Raw genomic sequence first — 12066 nt, forward strand, 5'->3', positions numbered from 1 at the left:
AGGACTTTAGAAACACATGGAAGGGATGGTAAAGTTTAAGAAGCAAATACACATGGTTGAATAGCCTAGTCAGCCTTTCTTCAGCTGACCCATTATCACCTCTGTGTGTGCGCGCTCTTTAGTCATGTCGGACTGCGACCACATGGACTATAGCCCAACCAACTCCTCTGTCAGTAGAATTCTCCAGGCCAAGAATACTGGAGTGGGTTGCCATTTCCTCCTCCAGGAGATCTTCCTGACCCCAGGGACCAAACCCACAGACCGATTCTTTACCACTGTGCCGTCTGGGAAGCCCATTACCACCTACAGGCTCACAAAAGAAGTGGTCATGGCAGGGATGAAGGGTGCCCATGAGCTCAGCAACGTGGACTTCCACCCGCAAAGGCCGAGCTGGCCACAGACACTGCTGAGGGCCCAAACCTTCAGCAGCAGAGATACACAGAGTCCCTGATGTACCACCCACCCATGCAGTCATCAGCAAACTCCCTGGGGGCACACTGATGACTATCATGAAGGAAGGGCATTGGTTCTTACTGGAATAGACCCTCACTCTGTGTGAAGACGTGCCCTCCCTGCACACAATGCTCCTGTCAGCATTACCCTCCAGGGACCTACAAGATGCCTCATTCAACATCATGGTACTCCACCCAGCATGGCTTCTGACCAAGGAACTCACGTCAGGGCAAATGAAGTGAGGCAATGGGCCCTGCTAATCGAACCCACTGTTCTCACTTGTTCCCCAACATCCTAAAGCAGCTGGCTTGACAGAATGCTGGAATGGCCTTCTGAAGATTCAGTTACAGTAGCAGCTAGGGGGCAACACGTTGCAAAGCTGGGCAAGGTTCTCTGGGAGGCTCTACCTGCTCTGAATCAGTGTCCAATATACGGTTCTACTTCTCCCACAGCCAGCATTCACAGGTCCCAGAATCAAGGGGGGTAGAAACAGAAGTGGCACCATCACTGTCATTCCCAAGTATGCGTGCATGCTTAGTCATCTCAGTCGTGTCTGACTCTTTGCAACCCTATGGACTGGGTGGGGCTATCATTCCCTCCTCCAGGAGATCTTCCTGACCCAGGGACCAAACCTGCATCTCCAGCTTGGCAGGCAGATTCTTTACTTCTGAGCCACCTGGGAAGCCCCAAGTGATACACTATCAATTCCTGCTTCCTGTCCCTGAGATCTTTTGCTCCGCTGGCCCTGAAAGTTCATTCCAAAGGGAAGAATATCTTACTGGGAGACAATGATTCCAATGAACTGGAAGTTAAGACTCCACTGGCCACTTAGGGTACCATATTTCTCTGAATTAACAGGCAAAGAAGGGAGTTACTGTGCTGGCCAGGGTGACCGATCCTGACTCCAAGGGGAAACTGGACTACCACTCCATAATGGAGGTAAGGTAAGGAAAAGGATGTCTGGAATACAGGAGATCCCTTAGGGGGTCCACACGATTAAAGTCAATGGAAAACTACAACACCCAATTCCAACAGGACTGCTAATGGCCCAGGTCCTTCAGAATTAAGAATTTGGCTTCCTCTATCAGGGGAAGAATCAAGACTGGCTGAAGTACTTGCTGAAAGCAAGGGAAATGTGAAATGGGTAGGGGAAGAAGATAGTTATAAATATCAGCTATGATAACGTGACCAGTTACAGAAATGAGGATGCAATTATTATGAGTATTTCTTCCTTACTGTGTTATGAATATGTTTGTGTATACCTAAATACATATATATATCTGTGCATATATAAATATGTATAATACAGATGCAAAGATATATAAACAAATATAATTTTCCCTCTATCCCATTATCATGTTACATAAGATGTACTGACTGTATATCATAGTACTTGAATACAGTGACACTTGAACAATGTGGGGGTTAAGGGTGCCAACCCTAACACAGTAAAAAATCCAGGTATACCTTACAGTTGGCCCTCTACATGGGTAGTTCCCATTCAAGGATTCAATCAACTATGGATTGTGTAAGTACTGTAGTATGCATTTATTGAGAAAAATCCACATATAGGTGGACCCCTATAATTCACATCTATGTGATTCAAGGGTCAAATGTATTGTTAACTTTACATCATAGTATTAAAGTTAAAAGATATCAAGGAGAAAAGTAAACATCACCCTAGGGCTTTACATCCTCTTTTAGGTTAAGTGTCAGCATGTTTTCAGTTATTCCTGGGCTAGTTCTATCACGTTAGGCTCAAGTAGGACCTTTTTATTGTCTTTATTGCAGAGATTAAGTTCAGCTTAAGGAGATAGGCATGGCTTCTGAGTTGAAAAGGAGAGGTTAACTTTATATGTTAATGTGGCTGGGACACAGTATCCAGATATTTGGTCCACTATTCTGGACTTTTCTGTGAAGGTAGTTTTTGGATGAGACTCAAATCTAAATTGGTGTACGCTGAATAAAGCAGAGTACCCTCCATAATGTTGGTGAGCCTCATCCAATCATTTAAAGACCCTAATGGAACAAAGACTGGCCTTCCCTCTAACTCCTCAGCAAAAAAATAGTTCAAGCCTTTGAACTTGAATCAGATTCTTCCCTGGGGCTCCAGCTGGCCAGTCTACCTGCAGATTTAGGACTGACCAAGCCTCCATAATCACTTGAGCTCATTCTTTACAATCAAAATCAATCAATAAGCCCCTTCCCCCTCTCATTATGTACGTAATTACACACACACACACATCCTGTTGGTTCTATATCTCTGGAGAACCCGATTATGAAGACTTACTAGATACTGGGTTAACTCTCTCTTCTAACTTTCACAACAATATTTTCAAATACCTATTATTCTCTTCAACCCAGAGATGGGAAAACTGAGGTTGAGGTGGGTTTAACACCTTACGGGGCTTCCCCAGTGGCTCAAGTGGTCAAGAATCCACCTGCAGTGCAGGAGCCACAGGAGATGCAGATTCCATCCCTGGGTCGGGAAGATCCCCTGGAGGAGAGATGGCAACCCATTCCACTGCTCCTGCCTGGAGAATTCCATGTTCAGAGGAGCCTGGTGGGCTACAGTCCACGGTGTTGCAGAGTTGAACAAAGCTGAAACCACTTAGCACGCACACATGCAACATTTTAACACAAAAAGAGTCCAAAGAAAACAGTGAGACACACGCAGCGGTCATGGCAGTGGTTGTAACGGTTTACTCAAGGATCCCATGCTAGTGAGATACAGCTGGAATTTCAACTTCAGCCGGCTAATTCCAAAGGCAAGGAATAATGTTACCTTTACCCTTGTGTAAACATGGAAACTGGACTGCAAACCCCGTAAGTGACCTAAACTCCCGACAGTGTTGGAGCCACACTTGGAAACCTAAACGGTGCTCTTTCACCTACAATGTACTTGAGGTCTGACTCAAAGCCACTTTCACCTGGTTCTGGAATGGCATTTCCCCGTAACTGACCTTGCCAGCAACAACTCTGTCACAGGAGGAAAAAGTCATTTCTCTGTGGATATAGTTCAGAAAAGAAAATTGTGTCTTCTTCAGATGTTCCTACACAGGGTAAACTTTTTACAAACATCATTGTATTTACAGGCAAATCTTCCTCAAAGCTGACTACTCTTTTCAAAGCACTAAATATTTAAACTTGCTCATCTAATAAGACACAAACAAGACAGCTGCCTCAGAGAAATATAAAAAATCACCTTCGGGAACATGTTACCTGTCAAAATCAGAGTTCAGACGCTCGAAATTCTTAAGTACTCGAAGGACTTGGACATCCTGGCTGATGAAGGAGGGTGGCAACAGGCCATGAATGTTCAGTTGCTGCCTCTCTTCCAGGGTAAAAGCCAAGTCCTACAGAGAAAAGGAAAATGCAGTAATTTGAGGGGGAAAAGGACAAAATGCATATCTACACACCAGTAAAATCAGTAAGCATATGGAATTGAAAATCAGAAGATCTGGCATCCATTCAAGCATAACCAAGTGACTGTGAGAAAATCATGGGGTCTCTCCACACCTCAGTTTCCTTACCTTTCAATATTTAGGATAGCATTTTCAGATCTGTGTCACTTAGATATTGTTAGGATAAAATCAGGTGATGGATAGGAGGAGATTATCTGAAGACACGCAGGTGAAAGAAGATATAATTGTCAGTATTGGAATCATTAAATAGAAAAATGAATAGCAGTTACTCTAAGAGATTTTAAAATGAGGAACATGAGGAGGTCGCCTATGACCTGATGTGTGTCTATTGGGCTGGCCAAAAAGTTTGTTTGGGTTTTGCTGTTACATCACACACAAAAAGCTGAACCAACCTTTTGGCCAACCCAATACATACAAAATAGGTTGGAGACACTGTATCTATGATTTCAAGGCACCTTTTCCAACACTCCTCTCCCAAACTATCTCCTGCTTCTTTTATACACTTCTAGTTATACAAAATTTCTCCCCACTGCCTGGACACACCACACTCCTTTACCCTTCCAGGATACCATGGACAAGAGTTCTTTCTTCCCTGCTTCTCTCCTTCCAAGCCATACCTCGAATGCCACCTCCTCTCTAAAGCCTTTCCAGTCTCACCCAGTAAGCCCATTGGAGCCTTACTATTATACCTACATTATCAGTTTACATGAACACTGACTGCACAAAACAACAGTATTACAAACCACGAGGCTCAAAAACAAGCAAACCAAACAGAACTGATGAATGGATACAAAAACGCAGAATGAACCTAAGAGACAGGCTGGGATATAATATGAGGGAAGTGAAGCAGAGACACCCCAGTAGTCATGAACCTGGCAGGACTGGGATGAGAAGTCTCCCTGGGGAGGTCTCTTGCTCCAGATACTGAAGCCCAAAAGGCTGGTTTGATTAGACTGTGCCCACTCTGGGTTTGGCCCCACCATGACCATGCGTGGCTTTGCTCCACTAGCAGCCATTCCCTTCGGTGCAAAAGCTCCCGGTGTTACCTGGCTGGTCGTGGGTCCTTTAGATTCTAATGCACGTGGACAGGAACAGGATGGTCCCCCTCTGAGAGGACACCCCTGCCTATCCAGTCTAGTGCCCCCCTCAACCCCGCCAGCTACCTGGAGCAGAGCAGACCCCACAGCCTCTCTGTCCTCTGCCTGGACCCCAGTCCGCACCAGGGGAGCCCATGGCGTTGCTGGAACCTTTCCAAGCCACTTTCTTTTTAATTTCTGCTTCGTGTTTCCACAAGAATGCAACCTTCATGAGGGCAGGGAAGTTTATCTATTTTTTCCCTAGTGCTCAGAATACCAACCGACCTAATTAGACCTCAGTAAAGTGCTACGTCGATCCCTGGGTCAGGAAGATCCCCTGGAGGAGAGCATGGCAACCCACTCCAGTATTTTTGCCTGAAGAATCCCATGGATGGAGGAGCCTGGTGAGCCTCAGTCCACAGGGTTGCAAAGAGTCAGACGCGACTAAAGAGACGTGCACAATGTGCTACATAAACAGAATAGAAAGCTTTAAAAGCTTTAAAGACTGCCATTAAAAATTAAAAAGCATTAAAACTGCTGCTCAGGACACTGATTAGCCTATTAAGCCTGGTAAAATTATATTTTAAAGTTAAAGTAACCAGAAAGGGATGTTTTTGTGAAAAAGGAATCTACAGAATGGAAGGCATAGTTCACCTGCTAAAGATACAACTTTTAATAAAGATACAAAGTAAAATGTCAGGAAATAACTCCTAGAGTTGAAGCAAAATTATATACAGTAATGTATTTGTAAAAGAAGCCTCAACAGACTTTTCTTTAGCTCGAAATAAAACTTGTAAGTTAAAAATGGGAAAAAAAAATGCTGGGCTGAACTTAAAGTCTCAGAAGCATATAAATGTATGTGAAGAAGCAGCAAACTTCTGAATGTTATGCCCTTGAAAACTGCCTACAAAAATAGTAATCAAAATACTAATATTCTGATAATAAGGCTCATTATTAGAAGTACCGACACAGGCTTGTTCTTTCGCTTTATAAGGCACTAACTCATGTATTGGTGTCATTAGCCAGTCTTTTTACATGAATTTTTGAAGGTCTGGTCTGAAACAATTCCTCAATCTAACAGGTTTGCCATACCTTATGCCATGTATACAAAAATGCCATCTGGATATCTCTTGATATTCCTTGATGTTTAATAACTACAAACTTCCATACATTGTTAGCCAAATTTTCCAAGATACACTAAAGTGCCAATTCAACTCTTAAGAAAACAAAAACAAACAGTAGGACTTAGGAATCGGGAACACTGGGCTGAGTTCAAGTCCTATGACTGGGCTCATATTGTCTTGCTGCGCACCGTCCTTAGTTGCTCAGTCATGTCGGACTCTTGGCCACCCCACGCGCTGTAGCCCGCCAGGCCCCTCTGCCCATGGAGATTCTCCAGGCCAGAATACTGGAGTGGGTTGCCATGCCCTTCAACAGGAGATCTTCCCAACCCAGGGATCAAACCCAGGTCTCCCGCATGGCAGGCGGATTCTTTACCGTCTGAGCCACCAGGAAAGCCCATGAATACTGGAGTGGATAGCCTATCCCATTTTGAGGGCAATCTTTCCCACCCAGGAATCCAACCAGGGTGTCCTATGTTGCAGGCGGACTCCTTACCAGCTGAGCTACCACTACTCTTTATGAATTTTTGTTTTTTTTTTAAATCAATGAATATTGGTACTTCCCTGGTGGTCCAGTGGTTAAGAATCTGCCTTCCAATGCAGGGAGGTGAGTTCAATCCCTGGTCAAAGAACTAAGATCCCACATGCTGTGGAGCAACTAGGCCCACGTCGGTGACTGCTGAGCCCACGCCACAGCCAGAGAGTTCGTGCTCTGCAATGAAAGATGCTGCATGATGCAGTGAAGATTCCGCATGCCACAACTACACTCGACACAGCAAAATAAAAAGAATAACAATGAATATGTAAACTTAAATCTTAAAACCCCTGAAAATTTTTTTAAATATATATGGCAGTTTTAAGAAGGACACATCAAAAAAAAGGAGAATGACACATCAGTGTGATTCCTCCCAACCAGGAGCTTCCCAAAAAGTATTCAGAAAAACAGTAAGTTGAATATTTAACAATGTAATAATCCCTGCTCTCTATTTCATTGTTTCAAACTATAACAGAGACATGTTAATAGAGATACATTTTGGAGAAATTTATACACAGGTCAGTTATGTCTAAAACTTGACGGTGACATGCTAGCTTTAATATATTCTTATTAAAAAGATGAGATAACATATCTGCTTCAAAGAATTTTTACCTTAGGGTTCTCCTGCAGGGCCAAGAAAGGACAGTGTGTCCAAGGTTTAGGTGCAGGTTCTAACTTTCAAATGACTTCTATTGAGTCTTTTTCACGTAGTTCAAAAGCTTAGCTATACATATACTAGGTTTCCAGACCATTTATAATTCTAATTCCCTAAAAGCATTCTCATAAACTGGAGGTTCAAGCCTGGTTTTCTTCTTTCCTATTACGTGCCTTACTTCTTAAGAAACCTTTTGGACTAAATCCCTAGACATCAGAATGGTATGTTGTTTCACTTCTGAGGGCAGCAAACAACACGACTATTCTTCTGGGCGCTAATAATTAATTTATGTATATCTTCTTGAGAAAGCTGAGACTACCAAGCAGAAATGAAAACAAATTCCTGGCATAACAGAAGACATATTGGAAACCATGTTTGCACAGAGCAAACATGACTGAGAAAGAAACTTTGTTCTGAGTAACGTATTAGAAACTATGACCACAAGAACAGAACAAATAACATCTACATTCCATGATAACAATCTTTATGGTTTCCAGTGAACTTCAGTAGTTTGCCTTCTTTTTTCTAGATAATGACTAAAGATAATCAGGCCGGATGGCAAAAAGGCAAACACTATCTAAATCAGAAATTTCTTGAAGACAATCTATACACATGTGGGAATTCATTATGACAACAGAATTCATTAACTTTAATGTCTGCAGCCGTGATCATATTAAGGCTGGATGAAGCATGAGCTGGAATCAAGATTGCCGGAGAAATATCAATAACCTCAGATACACAGATGACACCACCCTGATGGCAGAAAGCGAAGAAGAGCTAAAGAGCCTCTTGATGAAAGGGAAAGAGGAGAGAGAAAAAGTTGGTCTAAAACTCAACATTCAGAAAATGAAGACCATGGCATCCGGTCCCATCACTTCATGGCAAATAGATAGGGAAACAGTGGAAACAGTGGCAGACTTTATTTTTTTGAGCTCCAAAATCACTGCAGATGGTGACTGCAGCCATGAAATCAAAACACGCTTGCTCCTTGGAAGAAAAGCTAGGACCAACCTAGATAGCATATTAAAAAGCAGAGACATTACTTTACCAACAAAGGTCCATCTAGTCAAAGCTACGGTTTTTCCAGCAGTTATGTATGGATGTGAGCGTTGGACTATAAAGAAAGCTGAGCGCCAAAGAATTGATGCTTTTGAACTGTAGTGTTGTAGAAGACTCTTGAGAGTCCCTTGGACTGCAAGGAGATCCAACCAGTCCATCCTAAAGGAAATCAGTCCTGAATATTCATTGGAAGGACTGATGTTGAAGCTGAAACTCCAACGCTTTGGCCACCTAATGGGAAGAACCGACTTATTGGAAAAGACCCTAATGCTGGGAAAGATTGAAGGCTGGAGGAGAAGGGGACGATAGATGATGAGGTGTTTGGATGGCATAACTGACTCAATGGATATAAGTTTGAGTAAACTCCGGGAGTTGGTGATGGACAGGGAGGCCTGGCGTGCTGCAGTCCATGGGGTTGCAAAGAGTCAGACACAACTGAGCGACTGAACTGAACTGAGTATAGAGTAATTCCGCTTTCCCTGGTGGCTCAGATGGTAAGAATCTGCCTGCAATGCAGGAGACTGGGGCTGAATCCCTGAGTCAGGAAGATCCCCCAGAGAAGGGAATGGCAACCCACTCCAGTATTCTTGCCTGGAGAATCCCAAGGACAGTGGAACCTGATGGGCTACAGTCCATGGGGGTCACAAAGAGTCAGCTACGACTGAGCGACTAACACTTTCATTTTCAAACTTATATAAGTAATGATTATAAAAATATAGCTAAAATATACTTGACCCTAGATACTCTAAAACTTATAACAAAATATCATAATCTTACAACATCCCAAACTTATTTCATCTAGGCATTACAGTACATAAGCAAGTAAACCGTATTGTAGTTTAAGTGATGTTTGCTTACTTTTCAAAAAGAAAGAACACCTCTATTAAGACAGCAAATGGATTTTGAAAATATAGACGAGAGGTTTAATTAGTTTAAGTATTTCTTACTTAAAAGTCAGAACTTTATAGATTCCTTATAAAGGCTGAGAAGTTGTTAACTATCAATGTCAACACTAACATTAATAAAGTTTCAAAATCCTTTCAGCAGGATGGAGTGCTATTGTTCTCAAAGAAGTTTTAAGGTAAATTTCACATTTTTCACAGTGGCAAAAAGCTCCTGTTAAGTAAGTAGACTGGTAATTCTTAGTAAACTATTGAAACTACCAACATACACAAAGGATAAAACTAAGTCTAAGATCCCGGTTCGAAATGCATATGAATAATCCAAACCAAATGCGTTAATACCTATTGCCAGAAGAGTCTCTAGTGATCACATGGACATTTGCACTTCATTGAAAGGATTGCTGCTAAAGCTCCAATACTTTGACCACCTGATGCCAAGACTGATTCACTGGAACAGACCCTGAAGCTGGGAAAGGTTGAGGGCAGGAGGAGAAGGGGGCAACAGAGGATGAGATGGTTGGATGGCATCACTGACTCAATGGACATGAGTTTCAGCAAACTCAGGGAAACAGTGAAAGACAGGGAAGCCTGGCATGCTGCAGTTCATGGGTTCACAGAGAGTCAGGTATGACTCAGTAACTGAACAACAACAAATATATGTGTGTGTGTGTCTCTAAGTATGCCTATGATAATATGTAAAGTGATTACTCAGATAGTGAACCAAAAGAGCAGGATTACAAGATAATGGTCTATGGTGACTTAATTTGATTTCTTAACTCTTTGAGGAAGCAGAACAATCTAGAGTGGTGACCAATAGGGTAAATGGGAAGGAAATCCGAAAAAGAGGGAAGAGATGTATACATATAGCTGACTCACTTAGCTGTACAGCGGAAATGAACACAACATGTAAAGCAGCTATACCCCAATTGTTAAAAGAAGGACTCTACAGAGTATGAAAATTAGACAGCAATCCAACACATTTAGCGACCAGTTAAATTACACGTGCATGTGTAAATGTCCCCTGCCTGTAGCTAAATGGTGAATCCCCTTCAAGAAAGCTTTCCTCCTCCTCTCTGGGTTAGAGAGGAGTCCTCCAGTGTTCTCACGTCATCATGTACTTCTATCATGGAACTTCCTCTTCTTCATTATTTCTGTTTAACAGCTATTTTACCCAGAGATCTAGGTGCTTCTGAAAGACGGGCACCATGCTACTCATGATTGTACGACAGCACCTAATTCAAAGTCAGGGTGGAGCAGTGCCTCAATCAATTTTAGATAAACAGATGGAGAAATAAATAAATGGATCTGAAACAACTTGTCAGTTTCATGTAGTTTAGTTCCATGTAGTTCTATTTGGAACAACCAATGCACCCCATTCAAACTAAAAAAAAAAATTTAATATATACAGTAATACAGAGAGCTGGTGGTTTGAAATCTCAAGTAACAACTGGACTTTCCACACATACATTAGATTATTCAATTAAATTAATCCACTTGTGACAGTTTTTTAAATTGACTTTGACCAGGCATTCAAGATCAACTTAGCTGGACAAAACAACATTTCCATCTACCAGAGCTTGTGGGGATTTTCTTTAAGTACTTTCATCTAAACAAGGGCTTCTCAACCTCAGCACTAGCGACATTTTGGACTAGATAAGTCTTTGTTGTAGGCAGCTGTCTAGTACATTCTGGGGTATACTACAGGTTCCATTGATTCGTATACTTTAAACTAACATGCATAATTCACCAGCAAATATGAATTCATGGCAACATAAATCTATTTGCATTGAGACCCAAGTCTGATTCACAAGTGGGCTTCCCAGGTGGCGCAGTGGTAAAGAATCTGTCTGCCGATTCAGGAGATGCAGGTTCCATCCCTGGGTGGGGAAGATCTCCTAGAGGAGGAAACTGCAACCCAATTCAGTATTCTTGCCTGGGAAATCTCATGAACAGAGGAGCCTGGTGGGGTACAGTCCATGGGGTCGCAAAGAGTTGGACACACCTGAGCACACACACACTAATTCACAAGTAGAAATTATTTAACACTGTGGTTTTGAGTAGGTACTTAAAGTGTTTGGGGTTAAATGGAGACTCTCTTCAATTTCTGCATCTACTAAACAGGAGTAATCAAACATATGGAATACACAGGCTGTGTGTATGTTATGTGTGTCTCACTCTGTTGTTGAGAGGATAAAGTGAGACCAGATATTTCTGCATCCTATGTAAATTATAAAGTATTATAAAAATGCTTGTGTTACTCACTTTTAAAACAAAATCATGAATACACAAGAGCTAAGTAAATACTGACTTTTATTCTTCATGGTCTTGGTACTATCAGAAAGCTCCTGAATTTAAGAATCAGTTTTTTAGACACCCTGTCTGTACTTTTTGTGAAGATCCAATTTAGTTCCCTACCAAAGGCTGTGAGCCTAAGGTCCATATACCTGATAATCACAGACTCCCAAGAAATGAGGAGGTGTAATTCATGAGTCCTTAAGCACAGGCATCTTTCTTCACTAATTCTATGAAACTAAGTATTTCCTTCCATTATAAAAGAAGGAAGGAAACAAAGGAAATATTAGTAGCTCCTGTGACTCAGTCATAAATAGAAATAACAAATATTTTCATATCACATTAAGTCTGTGGCATGTATCTCAAATATCATTTATCATTACTTTGAAATTACAGTAGTTTTAGGACCAAAATATGGTTGTTATATAACATGAACAGACATGTAGTCTAGTCATGTTGACGACCTTCAACAATCTTTTTAAAACATAATTTTTTTTTTCAAATTTATTTGGCTGCCTCAGGTATTAGTTGCAGCATTCAGGCTCTTA

At 41.7% G+C, this 12066-nt stretch overlaps 1 protein-coding gene across 2 annotated transcripts in view; it reads right to left on the minus strand.

The window, feature by feature from the left end:
• ME1 (malic enzyme 1) overlaps nt 1-12066 on the minus strand; it is a 252142-nt gene that overhangs the window by 207916 nt on the left and 32160 nt on the right. Inside the window, exon 1 of one of the 2 annotated variants that reach the window (XM_043438918.1) lies at nt 3676-3833. The exons of the other annotated variant lie outside the window; for it this stretch is intronic. The gene's annotated coding sequence lies outside the window, so the exon portion shown is untranslated. Of the gene's footprint in view, nt 1-3675; nt 3834-12066 lie in introns of those variants that run through there. 2 annotated transcript variants of the gene reach the window in all.

Source organism: Cervus canadensis, chromosome 20, assembly GCF_019320065.1.
Source record: "Cervus canadensis isolate Bull #8, Minnesota chromosome 20, ASM1932006v1, whole genome shotgun sequence".
Lineage (NCBI taxonomy): Eukaryota > Metazoa > Chordata > Mammalia > Artiodactyla > Cervidae > Cervus > Cervus canadensis.